Source organism: Engystomops pustulosus, chromosome 1 (assembly GCF_040894005.1).
Source record: "Engystomops pustulosus chromosome 1, aEngPut4.maternal, whole genome shotgun sequence".
Classification (NCBI taxonomy): Eukaryota; Metazoa; Chordata; class Amphibia; order Anura; family Leptodactylidae; genus Engystomops; species Engystomops pustulosus.
The window spans coordinates 252,091,517-252,110,218 of record NC_092411.1 but is presented as its reverse complement, the minus strand read 5'-3'; the positions used below and the strand labels follow the sequence as shown (position 1 = coordinate 252,110,218).

At 41.3% G+C, this 18,702-nt stretch overlaps 1 protein-coding gene across 10 annotated transcripts in view; it reads right to left on the bottom strand.

The window, feature by feature from the left end:
* FRYL (FRY like transcription coactivator) overlaps positions 1 to 18,702 on the bottom strand; it is a 193,419-nt gene that overhangs the window by 103,140 nt on the left and 71,577 nt on the right. The window lies entirely within an intron of this gene.

Here is an 18,702-nt window from a genome sequence, read left to right as displayed (position 1 = left end):
TTACACTTTTTGTGCATACAATGTGGTGGTATTAGATACATGTAGACTGTAAATTTTCATCACTGCTCCCACCCCCCACCCCCGGTCCCTGGAAATTACTATTTTCCAAGCAGCTGCAAACTAAGAGACCAGTTCTCTATAAAGATTCAGCCGGCTAAGCCGTTATAGTCAGAATGAGTTTACGACCGCTGCATCGTATAGCAATATAGGGGTAGGAGCACTGCCCCTAGTTCCTATCATTTTATTGAGCATAAGGTCTTTATTAGGTATTGATGTTGGGGCAGGAATTCTCAGATCACTAGGATATATGATCCAACCCCCTTAGGGATAGTTCACATAACAGAATTCGTCATTTTCCATAAGATTAAAATCCAGAGCCAAGCTTTCCAATACAGACTTTAAACGGGCTGCCCTATATTCCGAACAATCATGGTTACTGGAATCTTCTACAAGAGGACTGGACAAGACTCAACACACCATGGTGACTAGAAAAAAATCAACCCTGGCAACTACGGTAGGTCAGGCTTCAACTATTACTAGGCTTCCCCAGATCTGGAATAGAAAGGGTAGATGTGATTGTTCTCCATTTTCAGAATTCTTTACTTTGCGGGTGCATTTAATGGAATTTGTTTTGATACATACATAAAGAAGATGCAAATATATAGAAATATATCAAAAAAAGCAATGTCTCATGCAACTGTGCCAAAAACTAGCTTACGAGTACACAAACCAGTAGTGAGTGGCAGGACAGCTGCACCCGTGTTCTTGGAAAAGATCACATGACACATGAGGACTACAATGATAATAAGATACCAACATTCCTTCCCTTCATACAGATGGCAAATCTAAAAGTGGTATGTTCACTAATGAAAACATGTCGTGTCATAACATATCAGGTCCTTATAATGTGAGGAATATGTCCCCATGAAACCTGACTACGCATACCTAGACCTCCAACTCAATGGTCGAGACATTGAACGGATGACAAAACAATCTAAAGAAATCAGACAAATCTGGAGATAGACAATCGCAGTAAAATCGTGAAAACATAACTATCCGGACTACCCTAACCATCCGTCGGACTAAACAGGTGTATGGAAAAATTTTACATTCCAGCATCAGACAGATGCCAGGATATCAGATGACTGAAAATATGAGACGGGGATAAAGTGGGAAACCCATTTCCTCTAAAGGTCAACTATTGGCCATAGACAAAGACAGCTGGGCGCATCCATGACATATTTCAACGGTGATCTCATGCCAAGTTTCTCCATAATCTTAAAAAAGTTATAATAATTGTAAATTACATAAAAAATACTGCAACTTGTGATTCTCTTGAAACCAATTGTACCAGATACATCCAGGGGAAACCATTTATTTTCATCAATTCTTTACATTCATAAGAAGGTTCCTATAACATGTATGAAAAAATATCACCTCCTACGGCACCCAGTAAACATTAATGTGGTGTCCAGCCTTGTAAAGTGAAGTCACCCCTCTCGGTTTCCCTCATATACAGAATAGAAAGCTCGTTCTTACTAATGGTTTTGGCCAAGTGTCTGGTATAGCACACATAGTATGCACTCACTGTCCTGGTGCCATAGGGAGAGTAGTTAGAAGGAAAATATTACAAGCATTGAATAAGGCTGAGTTTATATCTGTGACTATGTATTACATACCATTTGAGGGAAATATCGGCGCATGCATTGGGATCTTATAAGCTTGGAAAACTTTGTACATACCAAACTCTATGTTAAGTGGCTTCTCATATACGTTTGCATCATCCTGTACTGAAGTCATTGAAGTTTCCATAGAGCAGAAGACAGTAAGAATTTCCAGTGCACACAATAACTAATTCCTAAAGATATATTCTACAACCCAAGGATGACCGACATGAAGTCTGAAGCAGGACCATACGTCGATAGCCTCACAACTAGTAATATCTATTGTATCGCAGTTCACATCAAAGAAACAAAAACCGGGCCTCTGCAAGACACAACTCTTCAAGACAAGGGGAACTTCTTGGAATTGCTGAGTCCTTGCAACCCTTTCCAAAAATAATATTTTGACAAGGAAAAACAGCCTTCAGTTTAGAACTTTATCTAAGCACAATCTTTACTGAGTGAGTGCTCAAGAAACCATTCACTCAGCTCATTAGAAAGGGGAAAAATTAGTATAATAAGAATAAATCATTACTAAAGAAGTAATCCAACAGTTTACTAAAAAAAAATTTAACTTGTGCCTCATTTTTGCTTCTTTCTCCTGTAGTGAGCAGTCTGAAAGTCTTCTGAGCTACATCCACTTCAACCAGATAAAGTGTCCAGCACTTCTCTGAAAAATATCTAATGGAAGTGAATTCATTACCTTTAACTTACAAATTACTATTAAAAGAGCTATAGCTATATAGTTATATATATATATATATATATATATATATATATATATATATATATATATATATATATATATATAGTTTTATATTCACAAATGAATATTGAGTGAATTTCTGCAGGTATTGTTCCAGCATTTCCAAATAGTAGTAACTGTGAATAGAGATTTCTTATAACTCCTATTTTCTTTTATCTGCAGCTTCTCTACAGATCTATGATACTTCTCTACAGACTACAAAGATACTTTGTGAAGTTAGATTCTGCAGTCATACCCTAATCAAGCACAACACAAACAAAAGGGACTTAATATAATTTTGTCAACGAGATCCTAGAGATGCTCCAGTTGAGAATCTGAAAAATTGCAGCTGGTCAAAAAATAAAATCAAAACTGCTAACTACTCCCAAAATAAAATTCTAAATACAGTAACTCACCACTGACAAATAATGTGGAAAATAGCATGGTCATTAGTTAGCAGTAAGCTCATATGGTACATGGATTAATGCTGTGGCCTTTGTCATTATAGACTATGGTGGTAATGGTGATCCTTTTAGAGACCCTACAACCGAAACCCACTTATTTATTGTCAACATGGCAATTCAAGTAGTAACTTAAGAGTTTCCTGCTCTACCACAGCTTGCAATCGTACCAGGGTCCCGAGGACACCAATACAGTACAAAGAAAGTGGAGAAATTCAGCTCTGTCTACACCTTCCTGCAGTAGTCCCAAACAGCCTGGGCTTCCTCAGACTGCAGGAGGAGGAATCAAGTTCTATGTGGCGAACTCTGTGCTAGGGTGACAACCTGGGTACCCACATAGGGGGCCTCTTAGTGACACCTCTGACACCTGTGCTATATATTTGCAACCATTGCACGGTTTGGGGCACTTCCAAAACATCAGAGGTCTTGTTTTTTTTTGCGACCACTAACACAAAATTTTCCATTTTTTAAAAATTGATCACTTATCCTAAGGAGAGGAAGTCATCTTGAGATAGGCAGGTATCAGACACTAGGCACCCCGCCAATAGGCTCCAGTGAGAGCAGAATCCGCATTACAAAGCAGACACTGACTGGCCACGTGGCCTGGGTGCAGCTCAGTCTCTATATGGCAGAACAGCCTAAGGGTGCATTCACACACGGTATGCCCGCCGTGCGTGCATAACTGCTGTGTGCTAGAGAGGAGGAGGCTCCTCCTCCTTCCATAGGAAACAGCGCACGGCCGCTCACCAGGGAAAAGAGAGCATGTTCTATCTTTTCCTGGTGTGCAGCGTGGAACGGTGCCACACGTGTGTGGCACCATACCACCACCATTGCAGTCTATGGGGACGAATATGCGGCCACAGAATTGCGGTCGCATGTACCTCCCCGCAGACGGCCGTGTGAATGAACCCATACCATGTATGGAGAGGGTAGAGATCACAGCGCCTATTACACTTGTGGCAATTAGTAGGATTAGGATTACTCTCTGTCATTTCATTGTTAATCGTTTTAAAAAACAAAAGATTAATTTTTATGTAAAAGTTTTACACAACTCCTATCCTATGAAATTTCAACACATCAAAGGAACATTCCTGGCTCTCCATTGTTAATCAGCTCTTGGTAATTACCTACATAATGTGCAATGTTTATGTCAGCTAGAAAACAATGTAGCGCTGGAGATGTTTCCTTTCGCGCCACGGGGGCTCTTGATCATACATTTCCCACATAGCGGAGCCATGGACAGAGAACAAACAAACATGGCATTGTTTTATGCGAATAATGTGCAGTGTGTTCAGCGTGTGAATGTGCTATTTTGTTTTAGATTGTTATTGTCTCTACTCATTGTAAGTGCAAGACTTCATTCACCAGAAATGTTGTATTTTTAACTCTTGAGACTTGCTCCAAGTTTCTATTCCCAGAATGCTATACATTTATGGCCAAGGGGGTAACAACCGACTTTACACTTGTTCCTCATTGCAGATAACTACACCGAAAAAAAAAAACACCAAAAAATTTAGAAAAGCTTCATATAATTTTACATCAGCCCTTGAACCAAGCACTGGTGAAACATGGGAAAAGTTATAAACATATAAATATGAAGGATTCTCCCATTTAAACCATCTCTCTATTGGTTATTATTGTGCACTGCAGCCGCAGAACCAAACAATTTGCTTATTTTCTCATACCAATATATGGGATACAAACACATCTTCAAGATGCTCAGATAAGTAGACTGACAATCAATAGTTGCAGTGTCCGTAAAAATAGAATTTGCAACAACACATTTTAGCTCAGGACTCAAGCTTCCATCTTCTGTATACAAATGAAGGCTAGAATCCTGAAATAAAACACGTTGTGGCAAATAAAGACTGCTTCTTGACTGTCTACTTCTTTAACTTGTATCGTAGGGCTGCAAGTTTCTTCAAAATCTGGTCAATATTGGTTGACAAATAGACAGCTATCACTTCTTTACAAGGTGAGGTGCTGCCCTAAAGGGGGTGACGGCTCCTTTACATATGTTTCCCAAATGCCTTTGATGCCTTGTAGTTAATACCTGAATGTTCATCAAGTGATTCAGCAGTCTTCCTACTTACTTGTGTACTCTTTGCAGGACCTCCAAGTTTCTTTCTTTATATCTCTGAGCTCCACTGAATAGGAGGAGCTGCAGCAGCACAGTGGGCCAAATATATTAAAATTTGTGCTCTCTGCCTTAGAGCAGTTTGCCTCATTAATGTGCAGTTTGCACCAGTTAATCCAATAAAGCTGCACGCTCTTAGTAAATATGGTCTGTTTGCACACAGTTATTTTTATTGCACACCTTTATTTTTCTTGATGCAATTTAAGTAATGCTGTTGTGACAGAATTGTGTCGATTCACAGTAGTAAATTATACTACCACTTTAGGTGCACAGTTTTCTAAAGGGTCAAATAAAATGCCACCATGAAAAAAAAGTAGTGCAAACACTTCATATATTCATGTGCAACCCCTGAGACACTTTTTTTGTGAAAACTAAGGGGAAAAAAAATCTGGCACAGACACAATAATATATCTGGCCCAGTAAGACTAATCCTCCGCCTGGCTGTCAGTGTGGAAGGACTGTGAGAAGATGTGTAACATTTCATGGAGCAGTGAGATAAATGTGCACAGGGCAGCATACTGAGAGCAAGGGAAGGCTGCAGCTTTCAAAGGAGGCAAAGACACAGAAACATATCTAATAATAGAGATTTATTGGAAAGTGGCCAACCCCTTTAATGTTTACCATGGGACTTTTACATATCCAATGCACTTGATGCTTTTCACTCTTCCAATCCTCTCCCAATACAATACCCCCCATTTGAGAGTTTTCAGATTTCCCAGTTACACCTAATGTACGTGTATACAGTACCCCCCCTCCTTCCTACACCTGAAGTCATGGTATAGACACAACAATCTGGAATGCTACATGTCCACTATTAAGTTAACCATACCAATGTAATTCCCGAGAACCCCTTTAATTAATTTTGCTCATAGACGTCAGGTTTCCAGCGCAGAATACATCTCTCTCTTGATACGCATTAACTGGCCTTATTGCCAGAGTTTCTCTCTATCTTAATGGCTTCCCGAGACAAATAATGTATAAAATTAAAAATGCAAAAAGCTGAGACGGCGCTAATAGATCCTGCGGACAGCTCGCACCTGCGTTCAATTATGAGAAGTAAAGCCGCTTTGTTAGACTTATTTGTTGTGTTCCCATAACTACCTGCGCGTGCTGCCAATTTCCCAAGCAAATGCAATATTAAAACAAATGAGGGAAGAGGTTTTTGGTCCTGGAAACAACGTAAAAGCTATGGAAATTGTAATTTGTCACCCGTTATAAAAGTCTTATGCGTTAGTCAAAGTACAGAATGCGCTGCCACCCACCACACACGTAACCATGAGTAACAAGGCTGGCAGCATTACGATGGGCCACAACGTTATACGTTTTATAGAAAAGTCATACATCTCACCATAGCAAGACACAGATAAACATCATCATCAACAGAGGAAAAAAAGATTTATTGTCAAAAATAAGCCTGGAATTGTGTAAAGTGGACAAAATACAACCCAAAGCCGTGATAAATCATACGAGAAAAGCTGAAAAATATTGTAGGAAATTATTCATTTTCATGATTCAGAAACATGTTAAATTGGACAGATCCTTTATTCCAGTGGTCTGTAACATGTGGTATTCGAGGGGGCGAACATACAACCACACATTTATCAAGTGTCTTAAAGTAACACTACCCTGCGCCAGATTTATCACAGTGTTTGATTCTGAGTAAAAAAAAAGTCTGGTGTAGTATAAGATTGTGTAGTCAAACTCTGCACTGTCTATTAGTTGGCTTACCATTGGCCAGAAATATTCTGGCGCACACGTGAACTAATAAAAGTGTATAAAAGTGTCTAATCCTTGGCAAATTTAATGCCAAGTGTTACCATTTTATAGAAATCTCTGAGAAATTGCATAATTTGGGTAGCCAGGCACTGGACTAATGTAGACCAGATACAACTTAGGCCGCACTGGTTGACTAATATGTATAGAGCTTCCCAACTGATGGATCTAAACATATCTGATCCTTTAGTTCTAAAGAGGTGTCTTCAGCGACCTCCAAAGTGACCAAACACGACATGCAAGTTTTCGTGAGTGTGATGTGAATAAAGAAAGCAGAGTCAAGAGAGTGAAGGTAATATGATGGAGGGAGAACAAGTCACACAGTCTATCCAGTATCTAAGACCAGCAGCATACGATCATTGTACAATGACCATTGGATAATGCGCTGGCTGGATATCTCCGGCTAACCACAGTGTAGAGAACTGGTCTTCTTGCCTCATATATCACTATGATACTCAGAGTCCCGTCCTCAGCACTGTGGTTGGTCTGTGAAATGAAGCCATTGCATAGTGCTTGATTCATGGACTGGCCGTGGACAAGTGTTGATGGGCTAATACTGGCCATACTCTTCTTATAGTTATCCTCTAGCTAGCGCTTGTTTAGTAAAAGGACAAAGTCAGTGTCAGGCACAATGGGGGTCATTCACTAAGTGTTACCCGAATATTTCCGATTTGCGCCGATTTTCCCTGAATTGCCCCGGGATTTTGGCGCACGCGATCGGTTTGTGTCGCATTGGAGCTGGCATGCACGCGACGGAAATGGGGGGGGGGGGGCGTGGCCGAACGTTAAGCAGCGCCACCTGGTGGACATCGGGCGCAGGACCTTCATGAATCACCGGAAGACCCGAACGCTCGTCAGAGAAGCCGCCGCTGGAACGCGAATGGACCGGGTAAGTAAATGTGCCCCAATGGCTCCTCTTCCAGGGAATAAAAGGATATATTGGAATTTTGGATTCTTGTCTAATCTCATCTATGTCTAAAGTCAAGAGGGCACATTACATATTTAGTCCGACCTGTCGAAGTGGTCCTTTATGGCCCAAAAAAACTACTCTACAGACAACTGGTCTATAATACGTCATATAATTCTATGTGAAAGGGGATTGAACACTGAATGTGTCCAATATGACAATTAAATAAAGAATATAACTACAATAAACACAACATATTGTAGGTGTGGATTTTATACAGGGATTATAAAATAGCATATCAGCAGATTAAACAATTACAATGACTTTGTCAATATCCAGCAATATGCAATTACCTTCTCATCCCAACCGTGACACAAGACATAATGAAGCCATCTGGTTCAAAATGGCCGCTGAATGAACAGAAACATGGATAGCTAAAGGTGACATAGGTAATCCGTAAACCACTGGAAGACCGTGAGAAGGTCATTATTATATTACAACAATTAGGATTAGCCAAATGCTTAGACAAAAGGTTTCGTTTGAAAAGGCAATGGAGTAGATATGTACATACAATCTTATCTGTGTTATGCACCAAAGCCATCAGGATTTACATTACAGTGGCCAAATATCGAAGGTCTGTCCTAACATTAATCTTCTTAAAATTCTATTCTATTGGTCTAGATCTGCATTGTGTGGCATAGCCAGAGGTCATACTGTAATACCCTTCAAGAGGCATTGAGAGCGGCCTGCAGAGAACGCTGCCCTGGCAATGTGACAGCATACTGATAGATCCATGGTGATGGCAGGACCCTGTACCACAATGTACAGATTGGATTACAGGGAGGTCCGCACTATTGTTTCAAGGGTAAATGTAACTACAATCAGATAACACAAGCTGTGGGTAAGTCTCTCCATATGTTACATACACAATATATGTGTGGCATGGGGATAGAAGAAGCAGATGCTGCAAGGAACGGCGAGAAAAATTACATTTCCAGGACTAGGACACATATAATGGGATTTATTGATACAGTCTGACACAGGCCGAGATAGAAGAGCGATTAAAGGGAAAGGATCGATTTAACAGGGTTCTTTTTATAAAGAGAGACTCATGAGATCATACCTAACTTTACAGAGCCCTGAAATGCAAACATGGCCCTGCCAGTGTTGCGATAACTCTTCTTTAATAGGGTCACCACGTAACTTAATGGCCTGGAGTATAAATGTATGGAGGGGGAATAGGACTTGCCCAAATGAGTGTAAGCTCACAACCCTCGAAGGTCTTTGATTATTTTTTGAAATTTTAAGGCACAATAGCCTCTTTAGGGACGATAAAAAGAGACTATTGTGCCTTAAAATTTCACAAAATGATCAAAGACCTTCAAGGGTTGTGAGCTTACACTCATTTGGGCAAGTCCTATTCCCCCTCTAATCATTTATACATACTTGGTTCAAAGGGGTAAGGGAGTGTTTTCAATACTGCAAAGAGAAGAGTCAACTGATAGACACCTTTGGTCATGGTTCAGAGAAAATCCTGGGAGGAAAAATGGACAATGGCTGAACCTTTCCTCACTCTATATTTGGGGGGTGGAGACACTCCCATACATATAGTGGACAGCTATAGCCACACATCCATAATATATACACTCACCGGCCACTTTATTAGGTACACCTGTCCAAATTCTCGTTAACACTTAATTTCTAATAAGCCAATCACATGGCGGCAACTCAGTGCATTTAGGCATGTAGACATGGTCAAGACAATCTCCTGCAGTTCAAACCGAGCATCAGTATGGGGAAGAAAGGTGATTTGAGGCCTTTGAACGTGGCAAGGTTGTTGGTGCCAGAAGGGCTGGTCTGAGTATTTCAGAAACTGCTGATCTACTGGGATTTTCACACACAACCATCTCTAGGGTTTACAGAGAATGGTCCGAAAAAGAAAAAACATCCAGTGAGCGGCAGTTCTGTGGGTGGAAATGCCTTGTTGATGCCAGAGGTCAGAGGAGAATGGGCAGACTGGTTCGAGCTGATAGAAAGGCAACAGTGACTCAAATCGCCACCCGTTACAACCAAGGTGGGCAGAAGAGCATCTCTGAACGCACAGTACGTCGAACTTTGAGGCAGATGGGCTACAGCAGCAGAAGACCACACTGGGTGCCACTCATTTCAGCTAAGAACAGGAAACTGAGGCTACAATTTGCACAAGCTCATCGAAATTGGAAAGTAGAAGATTGGAAAAACGTTGCCTGGTCTGATGAGTCTCGATTTCTGCTGCGACATTCGGATGGTAGGGTCAGAATTTGGCGTCAACAACATGAAAGCATGGATCCATCCTGCCTTGTATCAACGGTTCAGGCTGGTGGTGGTGGTGTCATGGTGTGGGGAATATTTTCTTGGCACTCTTTGGGCCCCTTGGTACCAATTGAGCATCGTTGCAACGCCACAGCCTGCCCGAGTATTGTTGTTCACCATGTCCATCCCTTTATGACCCCAATGGCTGATGGCTACTTTCAGCAGGATAATGCGCCATGTCATAAAGCTGGAATCATCTCAGACTGGTTTTTGAACATGACAATGAGTTCACTGTACTCAAATGGCCTCCACAGTCACCAGATCTCAATCCAATAGAGTATCTTTGGGATGTGGTGGAACGGGAGATTCGCATCATGGATGTGCAGCCGACAAATCTGCGGCAACTGTGTGATGCCATCATGTCAATATGGACCAAAATCTCTGAGGAGCTTCCAGCACCTTGCTGAATCTATGCCACGAAGAATTGAGGCAGTTCTGAAGGCAAAAGGGGGTCCAACCCGTTACTAGCATGGTGTACCTAATAAAGTGGCCGGTGAGTGTATACGGTATGAAATGTAGGCAGCCATCAGTAATCCAGATATCAAATTAAGATGATTTATTGAGATTGTGGCAATGTTTCGGCGTCAACCACCCTTTTCAAGCCTGTTATATATTTATATACACGTATGATGTGAATACAGCAGTAGAATAGTGAGATACACAATCATTTTCTCTTTTTATTGCATACACATCCTTGAAGAAAAAAACCTAATAAAATTGAAAGAACTTGGAGGGTTCCGTATCCAAGTGACACAAATCTGAGGATCAGTTGAACAGGTTGTTGTAGCAGAGAGGATACGGTCTACAAAGTAGCCGTTCATTTACAGACAGATGACAATCTATGTAACATAAGGACAGCCAAAGACAGGTTCCCCTTTTACATGCAAGATCTCCCGGGTTGTAAATGGCGAGTTCTGAGCCGGAGATTTGACCTTAAAGAGTCCACTAGAAGCATCTTCAATATTATACACAGGGATCAGCGAATTCATCCTAAGCAAACAAGCTACAAGAAAAAGACGTCTTTAAAAAACCAAGAAAAAACATAAAACTTAGATTAGAAAACATCCAGAACTGTGAGCCTTGTATTTTTATAGTGCGCAAAAACCTATTCAACCGGAATCAATATTGTAAGTTGGAGAAGTTTTCTGCTTCCAGAGGACAATCCGCAGCACAGGCAGAATAATGTACGGAGCTGGAGATAACAGCAGTCCATGGCGTTACTCCTGGACAGCTACAAATAAGAAACTAACACAAAGTAATGAGAAATAATCTACAACAAGAGACTCAGTTTAACTGGTTCTGGCAAGGAACAACTCTTCATGTGCTGTCCACCTACACCTACACACCCGTGTTATACCTGGAACAGACAGAAATGAGTCAAGTTGATGGTATGGTGGCCACCTGGATTAGGCGTGGCACCGAAGAAGAGACAGGTAATTGACAGCTCCATTATTTATTTAAGGTTAAAGCAGATCCCATCTTCCACTGACTATACATCCATGGACTCATATTCACCCCAGGCACAGATCCTGTCTTCTGCACTGTTGTGCCAGGTGTGCACACGGCTGGTTTAAGCTTTTAAAGGAAAAATCTTGCTTTTAGGCGAGACTAAAGTTCGGATGCACTAGTAATACTAGTGCAGTTACTAATACTAGTAATACCTTGCATCAGACACATGCTTTTACCAATAAAATCTATTAATTTGTATTATGTGTAGTCGGATCTGCAGCCTTTTATTACTCTACTACAGGTAATATATAAATACCCCAGAAGGCCACACCCACCCCGGACTGAATCCAGCAGCTCCTCCCCTTGCTTTCTCAGCATGCAGCAGTAATGTGATGTGACCGGAGTGACATCATTGCAGGTCCTTTAGCCTTCTAACATTAGCAAACTGTACACCAAGAATATATCTCTCAAAATCACAGCATGTCATATCGCATGAAATCACCCTGCACGGAATACAAGTCCATGCAGGCTGCTGTGATTTTTTTTATGTGGTCAAATATGTGCATGGGGTACAGTTTGCTAATATTAAGAGGCTAAAGGACCTGTGAAGATGTAGCCATGGTCACATGGCATTAGGCCACGCCCCTAGACTCGCTCTATAGATCCCTGGAAACCAGGCAAGTTTATGGGGATGCAAGGGAAACTATTTTTAGCTAAAAGAAGGGTGTCAGGTAGTTACTCGCTTTAGAGGAACCTGCCACTTGCAGTATTGGTGAAACACGTGGTGACAGGTTCCCTTTAAGCTTTTGTAAGCCAGTACAGAACAAGAAGGGGTTTTTGGGGAAGACATTGATTGCATATTGCTATTCAGGTGCAAACTAACAGGTGCATCCTCCTTATTACTTACTGTGCACCATCTGTGGGTGGGTGACCTCTAAACTAAGGTCATGTCAATGCAGAGGTCACCATGGATGACTGAATAGTCAAACACCATTTTTTTTTCTCACTACTAAAAAAACACAGCTACATTCAAGGAGCAATATGTTTTAGACAATCCCTTTAAGAGTGAAGTAAAAGGGACAATAAGTTAGGAATTCCTTTCCATACACCCTGGTCCTAGCTACAATATTTACACAACTGACCTAAATGTCAATGGAAACCTATAGTATATCCCCCCTCCCCACCCAAAATATGAATCTTCTTAAGAGGTTTATAATGGAAACTAATGGAAACAATCCACAGACATATGTGCTCCAAAGATGTCTAAACACACAGACTACTCCACTATACATGAGCGCAGCCAAGTATTGTGAAGTGATCTTCTCGGAAGTAAGAACATGTTATCCTCAACAATGCTAAAACCTTGAAAATGTAACCAACACAGAGTAAATATATGCCACCTGTCCATGGAATTACATGTAAGCGGTAAAAGATCCCAGATACAGTAACCAGGCAACCGATCAACAATCATATAGTAACATTCAATGTAAGCAAAACAAACACAATTCTAGGTCTATTTATAAAAAAAAGTCTTATCTGTCAGGGCTGAACTCCAGACCTGTGGACTCATGTGTATTCTGGGAACTATTCTACCTACCACTAGGTTATCCCATTAATACTTTACCCAAAAAATGACCTAAACAGCACACCAACCAATTCCATCTTACTCTAGAGATTTTATCCATAGCATAAGTCATAAAAATCAATCCATCAGTAGTTTGGACCATACAAATCTGCAGTGTTAGGTTCTGTGTAACAATACCTTTATGTGTGTGTTGTTAGTAGCAGCCAAAACTGTGGAAAAAATGTTTATTCCAGGATTGTAGCTAGACTTGGAGAACACTGATGCACTAGTGTGTGAGAGCTCTTCAATGTACTGCTGCAAAGCCACTCTCCCTGTTGTCTCTGGCTTCTGCATGATGAGACCTCACACACCAGTGCTATATTGGTTTCCATTTTATTCCTCAAATGATACCGTTTTAGAAGATAAGAAAACAGCGCCACATCTATCCACAGGATGTGCTTGGTACTACAGCAAAGATCCACTGATGTGATAGGGTTACTGTTAACTTATCCTGTATAATCCCTAAAATAATAATCACAGATCTAACTACAATTTCCCTATGCAAATTTCAAGAGAATTGCCGAGAAATGTCGAGAATTTAGACCCAAAGCATTTGTTGAGGATCATAAAGTTGGAAGATACAAATGATTAGATGCTAATTCCCACTTTTCTTTAATTCTCTGGTTTACACCACCAGCCGTTACTTCAGCGTTCCTACTTTTGATACACGCAGCACGTAGCCTTGTAGTGGATTCTTATTCTGGGACATGTGCTACAACACAAGGCATGAAGGATCTGTCACCAGAGGTGGCTGAGACGTCTACAAATCTTAGCAGATGTGTCACACGTGCTCCATCGTCTACAGATGGTTGAGACGGTTTAACAATTGTGCTTTCTGTTCTGTAAACTTTAGTAAAAGTCTATGGAAGTATTGGAAGTATGCCCCAAAACACAGGGACAGTGGTTCCTCTGTTACTCCGACTAGACATTATTTTAATAAATTGGCATCTGGGTGTTACCTGTTGGGGACTTGTCCCTGCACACCATGACACAGACCAATCATTACACAGTCACACTGTAGGCAAACCCCCCTCAAGCAGGTAAGATGTCAAGCTGTCCGCATTTTTCCATGAGGTATAACAAGAAGAAGAGGGCGGCACATTATCAGAATTGACTTTCTAAGCATATCAGATTCAGTCTAATACTAACCTGCTATATGACCTATACTATGTTCCCCTACTTTAGTCTATAGAAACTGACCCTAAAGGGGTATTCTCGTCTGGACACTCACATTTAGTTTAATTAATCTGTCATATATATACATTTCTTCAATTAGATGTTATTAAAAAAAAAGGACCTGTGTGAATATAATTTCTCATAAATGTAGTCATATGGTGCCCTAGATCAAGATAGCTGCCCTTGGATACGGCCACCTCAAAAATGCCAAAAAAAAGCATTGTGGAGCTCCCTCTCCCTATCATGGTTCGGCAGGATGACCACGCTCAAAATGGACTCGCAGCCTAAGATAATATACAACTTCCGAACTATCCCATTATCCCATTAGATCTGCCACCAGTTTTCCTTCTTCGCTTACACAGGTTGTTGCCATGAAGTTTATTTGGCTACTCCCCACCCAAAACACATTGACTAGACTAGACATAAGGAGCGTGGAGGTTCAGGGCTCCCAGATCTTACTCGATACCATGTGCTGGATGTCATTTGTTAAAGCTCAGATAAGCTTTGGGCTGAGGTGGAATGTTCTCTACCTTTCGTAGGAGGACCACCTGCCAGGTTTTGGTTCCCTTGGAGTTTCTCAGGTCCCCTGTAACACCATAATAGGAGAAATCTAATAATGACACAATGAGAATGTGACTGGAACAATTATCATTTTTTATGATCCTCTATACAGTATATTCAGTCATTAGTATTCGTCATCGTTCACACACCCTACAACGTCCTCCCAGCTAGTAACCCCTGCACCTCCAGCAAAGGGAAATTATTCTATATTGTGAGAGTGGCACACCACAGGGAATGGGGAAACAAAGGAAGAGATTAACCAACTTCCTGCAAAGTTTCGCTGTCACATTTCTATGCATGTAGATGGGTAAATTCTCTTAGATCAGGTGGAGTAAAAGATAAAGGCAGAGGACTAAGTAAAGTCGGGTTTAAAGACATGTCTGTTTAAAGGGAACCTGTCACAACATTTTAACAAATTCAGCTAGTGACAGGTTCCCATAGAGCCCTAACTAAATGACATGCTTCTTTTAGATAAAAATTGCTTCCCTCACATCTCCATAAAATCTTTTTTGTTATCTTACCTGGCATATAGCCAGATCCAGAGTATATCCATAAATTGCTACTTCTCCCCATGCCTCATTCAGCACTTCAAGTCATGTGACGCAAGTGATGTCATCCAAGGTCCTTTACCCGCTAACATTTGCAAAATCTTGAAGGGGTTTTCCCACAAACCAAGTTAGGCCCTATCCATAGGTTAGGGCCTAATTTGCCGATCGGTAGGGGTCTCAGTAATGAGACCCCCACAGATCACGAAAGATGACTGGAGCAGAACGGTCATGGGTGGCCTTCTGAGAGACAAGGGGTCCGACTGAGGTACTTACGACCCCAACGGAACCCCCCTCATTCTCGTGCTCTGTGGGGTCTCCTGTGGATAGGGTGTAACTTGGTTCGTGGGAAAACCCCTTTCAGGAAAAAGTTGATTTTATGGGGATCTGAGGGAAACTTTTAAAAGATTTTTAAAAGAATTTTTTTAAGAGAAGGACATCATTTAGTTAATAGCATTCTATGGGAATTGGTCACTCGCTGAATTTGTGAGAAGTGTGACGACAGGTTCGCTTTAAGTAAGGGCTGGATGGAGAAGGGAGAAGGCGCCTCACCCCTCCCCTCTCCACCTAAAGACTAGCACCCAAGCCGTAAATCTGCCCTTTTGAGTTCACATTAAAGGGACACTGTCACAGCCTTTTCACCGCTTCACTAATGCCACCAAAAGATAGGCTATGACATTTTTTTTCTAGAATTTCTAAAATCTCATCCAAAGTCATTAGCAAATGAGTGACTTTTTGCCTTGGATGAGCCTGTAATTGTTTTATTAGGTTTTTGATTCTATGTGCTATAGAACCAAAGATAAAATCAGTTACACAGATTTGATCTTTATCTGCAGCTCATATTCCCAACTAGGTCTATCTAGGCTGCATACCTGTATAGGTACATGCTTGATATATTGCAACTTCTAATGGCAATGGATGAGAGTGGGGTGACTTTTACCATTTGCGTTTTAGGTGGTGCACATTACACAGAGAGCAGAAACAGACAACACCTGTACAACAGGTGCTCCATGTAAATTGAGGTGCATAACAAACAATTTCATAAAATAGTTAAGCTCTGCTTCTGCAGCAACAATGCCGACTTATCAAATGTGTAGACCAGACTGAAGTATATGGATATGATTAATAGAAAGAAACACAATGTCTCCAAGCTATGCATACAAGACTCTAATGTCAATGTGGTGTAAATATGTGTCTGGACTAGTAGTATTCTGTTAGTTTAGCCTCATTACTACAAAGCGTAAGAGCTGGACACCGGCGTATTGCAGACTATGTAAACACTTCTTCTCACCATACTGGAGGACAGGTCTGCTGGAATGTGGAAGTGACCTCAGGCATGCACATAGACATACGTATGTACACACCAAATGTCACAATTGTGTGCACACCCTGCCTTGTATGTTTATAGTAACTAATAATAAAAGTACTGGAACATTCAACTGAGTAACCCCTAAGGCCAAGACCACATGGGACGAATACGCTGCTGCATGCTTATCTATAAGCCACCATCACAGAAATCCCAAAAAAAATCACTAGCTGTGGCTTCCCTGTAGATTAATCTGTTCCCCAACTGTTTTCACCAAATGCAAAGGTTGAAAGCTGCAAGTGAAACCTGCTTCATGACAAGACATGCTGCAGGATTGTACTGCTGTACACAGCAGGAGGTTGGCCATTGGCAAGTATTTAGCAACTAATATGGTGCAATTACTGCCCCAGCACCTCCATGACCTAGCTTCAGAGGCTGGTACACTGCTTCTGCCTCCCCCATACTCCCTCAGCACCTCCCTCCGTTTGCTGTTGCCTAATCGAGTGGGAAGGGGGGAAAGTGCTCCTGTACAGTGTAACTGCCTGGGAAGCTGCAAAACAGAGGGGCTCTGGTAACGTCCTTCTGGCTCATTGGCATAATTTTAAAAGTTGATTTTAGAAGAAAGGAAGCCATGGATAACAAATATAATAAGATTATCAGAGTCACAGTGTCTGGATCTATAAGTAAGTGTCCCTGGTTTATTGTTATGGATTTTAAATGGTAGATTTCCTTTACGGTACAGATCCATTGCCAAGAGAGGCTCTCCCCCACCATGAATAGCCTGTGACATCTGTTAAAAAAGAAGATAATAATTCCTTTATTTATATAGCGCACACAGATTACGCAGCGCTGCACACAGCTTGCCAGATTGGTCCATGTCCCCAATGGGGCTCACAATCTAATCAACCCACCAGTATGTTTTGGGGTGAGGGAGGAAACTGGAGGAAACCCATGGAAACATGGAGAGAACAAACTCTTTGCAGATGTTGACCCTGGGACATGAAGCCAGGTCCCCAGCGCTGCAAGGCTGTAATGCTAGCCACTGAGTCACTTCATCCAAGTTATACAAAAAAATGCAGCCATTTTTCTCTTTTCATCCTCCTAACAATTTAACAAAATGTAAACTAAGTGTTACCCATTAGGGTGTGTCTTTCTAGAAACGGACAGTCCAATCAGTGCTGACCCTGCCAGAATGTGAATGGACATGCCCCTTTAACATAAGAAATGGTAACATCCAGTTATCAATTTGTTATATAGTTTATGGGGAATACCTGTATGTACGGTACTAAAACAGTCAGACATGTTAGAAAAGGAGGTGACAAGTTTTCAGTTGTTGGCAGATGATGCAGCGGTCCGAGTACGTATTGCCCTGGTTGGCTTAAGATCACTGGTAAAACAAGGGGCACTTAGGGGGAAGGTGGGGGTGGGGGAGGTCTTGCATCTTACATGAAGATACACAAGAGCAGGCAAATCGTTCCAGTAAAATACACTGCAGTGTGATGAAGATGTGGGTACAGGTTAGACAGCATTCCAGTGCGGGCACACAATAGGGGGCATTAATAAAAAGTTGGACAAAAAAGCTATGCAAATATATCCACAGGGAACACAATAAATCCCACAAATGTCAGCCTGCACAAGCCTGAAGAGTGAAAAGCTCAACTCAAGTCCAAAAATACTGACACAGACCGATCCAGAGCTAAAAGAAGTGATAAATTAAATGACTGGTGAAAGTGAATGAAGCTTATGTATCAGTAAATCAATGGAATGGGACTCCAGGAATCCCCTTTCTACCCCCAAGTCAGTGACATCCCAGAAGGACACACAAAAGCCATGGAAATCTGTATGCAATTCCCGTGTCCAAAGTTTCTTGCAGTTTTTCAGTGACCTCTGAACTGTTTCATCCAGATTCACTGAGGTCAGTGACAGGGTCAGGGGTTTACAGTAGCAGGGACACTCTGAAAGCTACTGTGCAGAGAGATTTTACCACCGCTATTATGTTAAACGA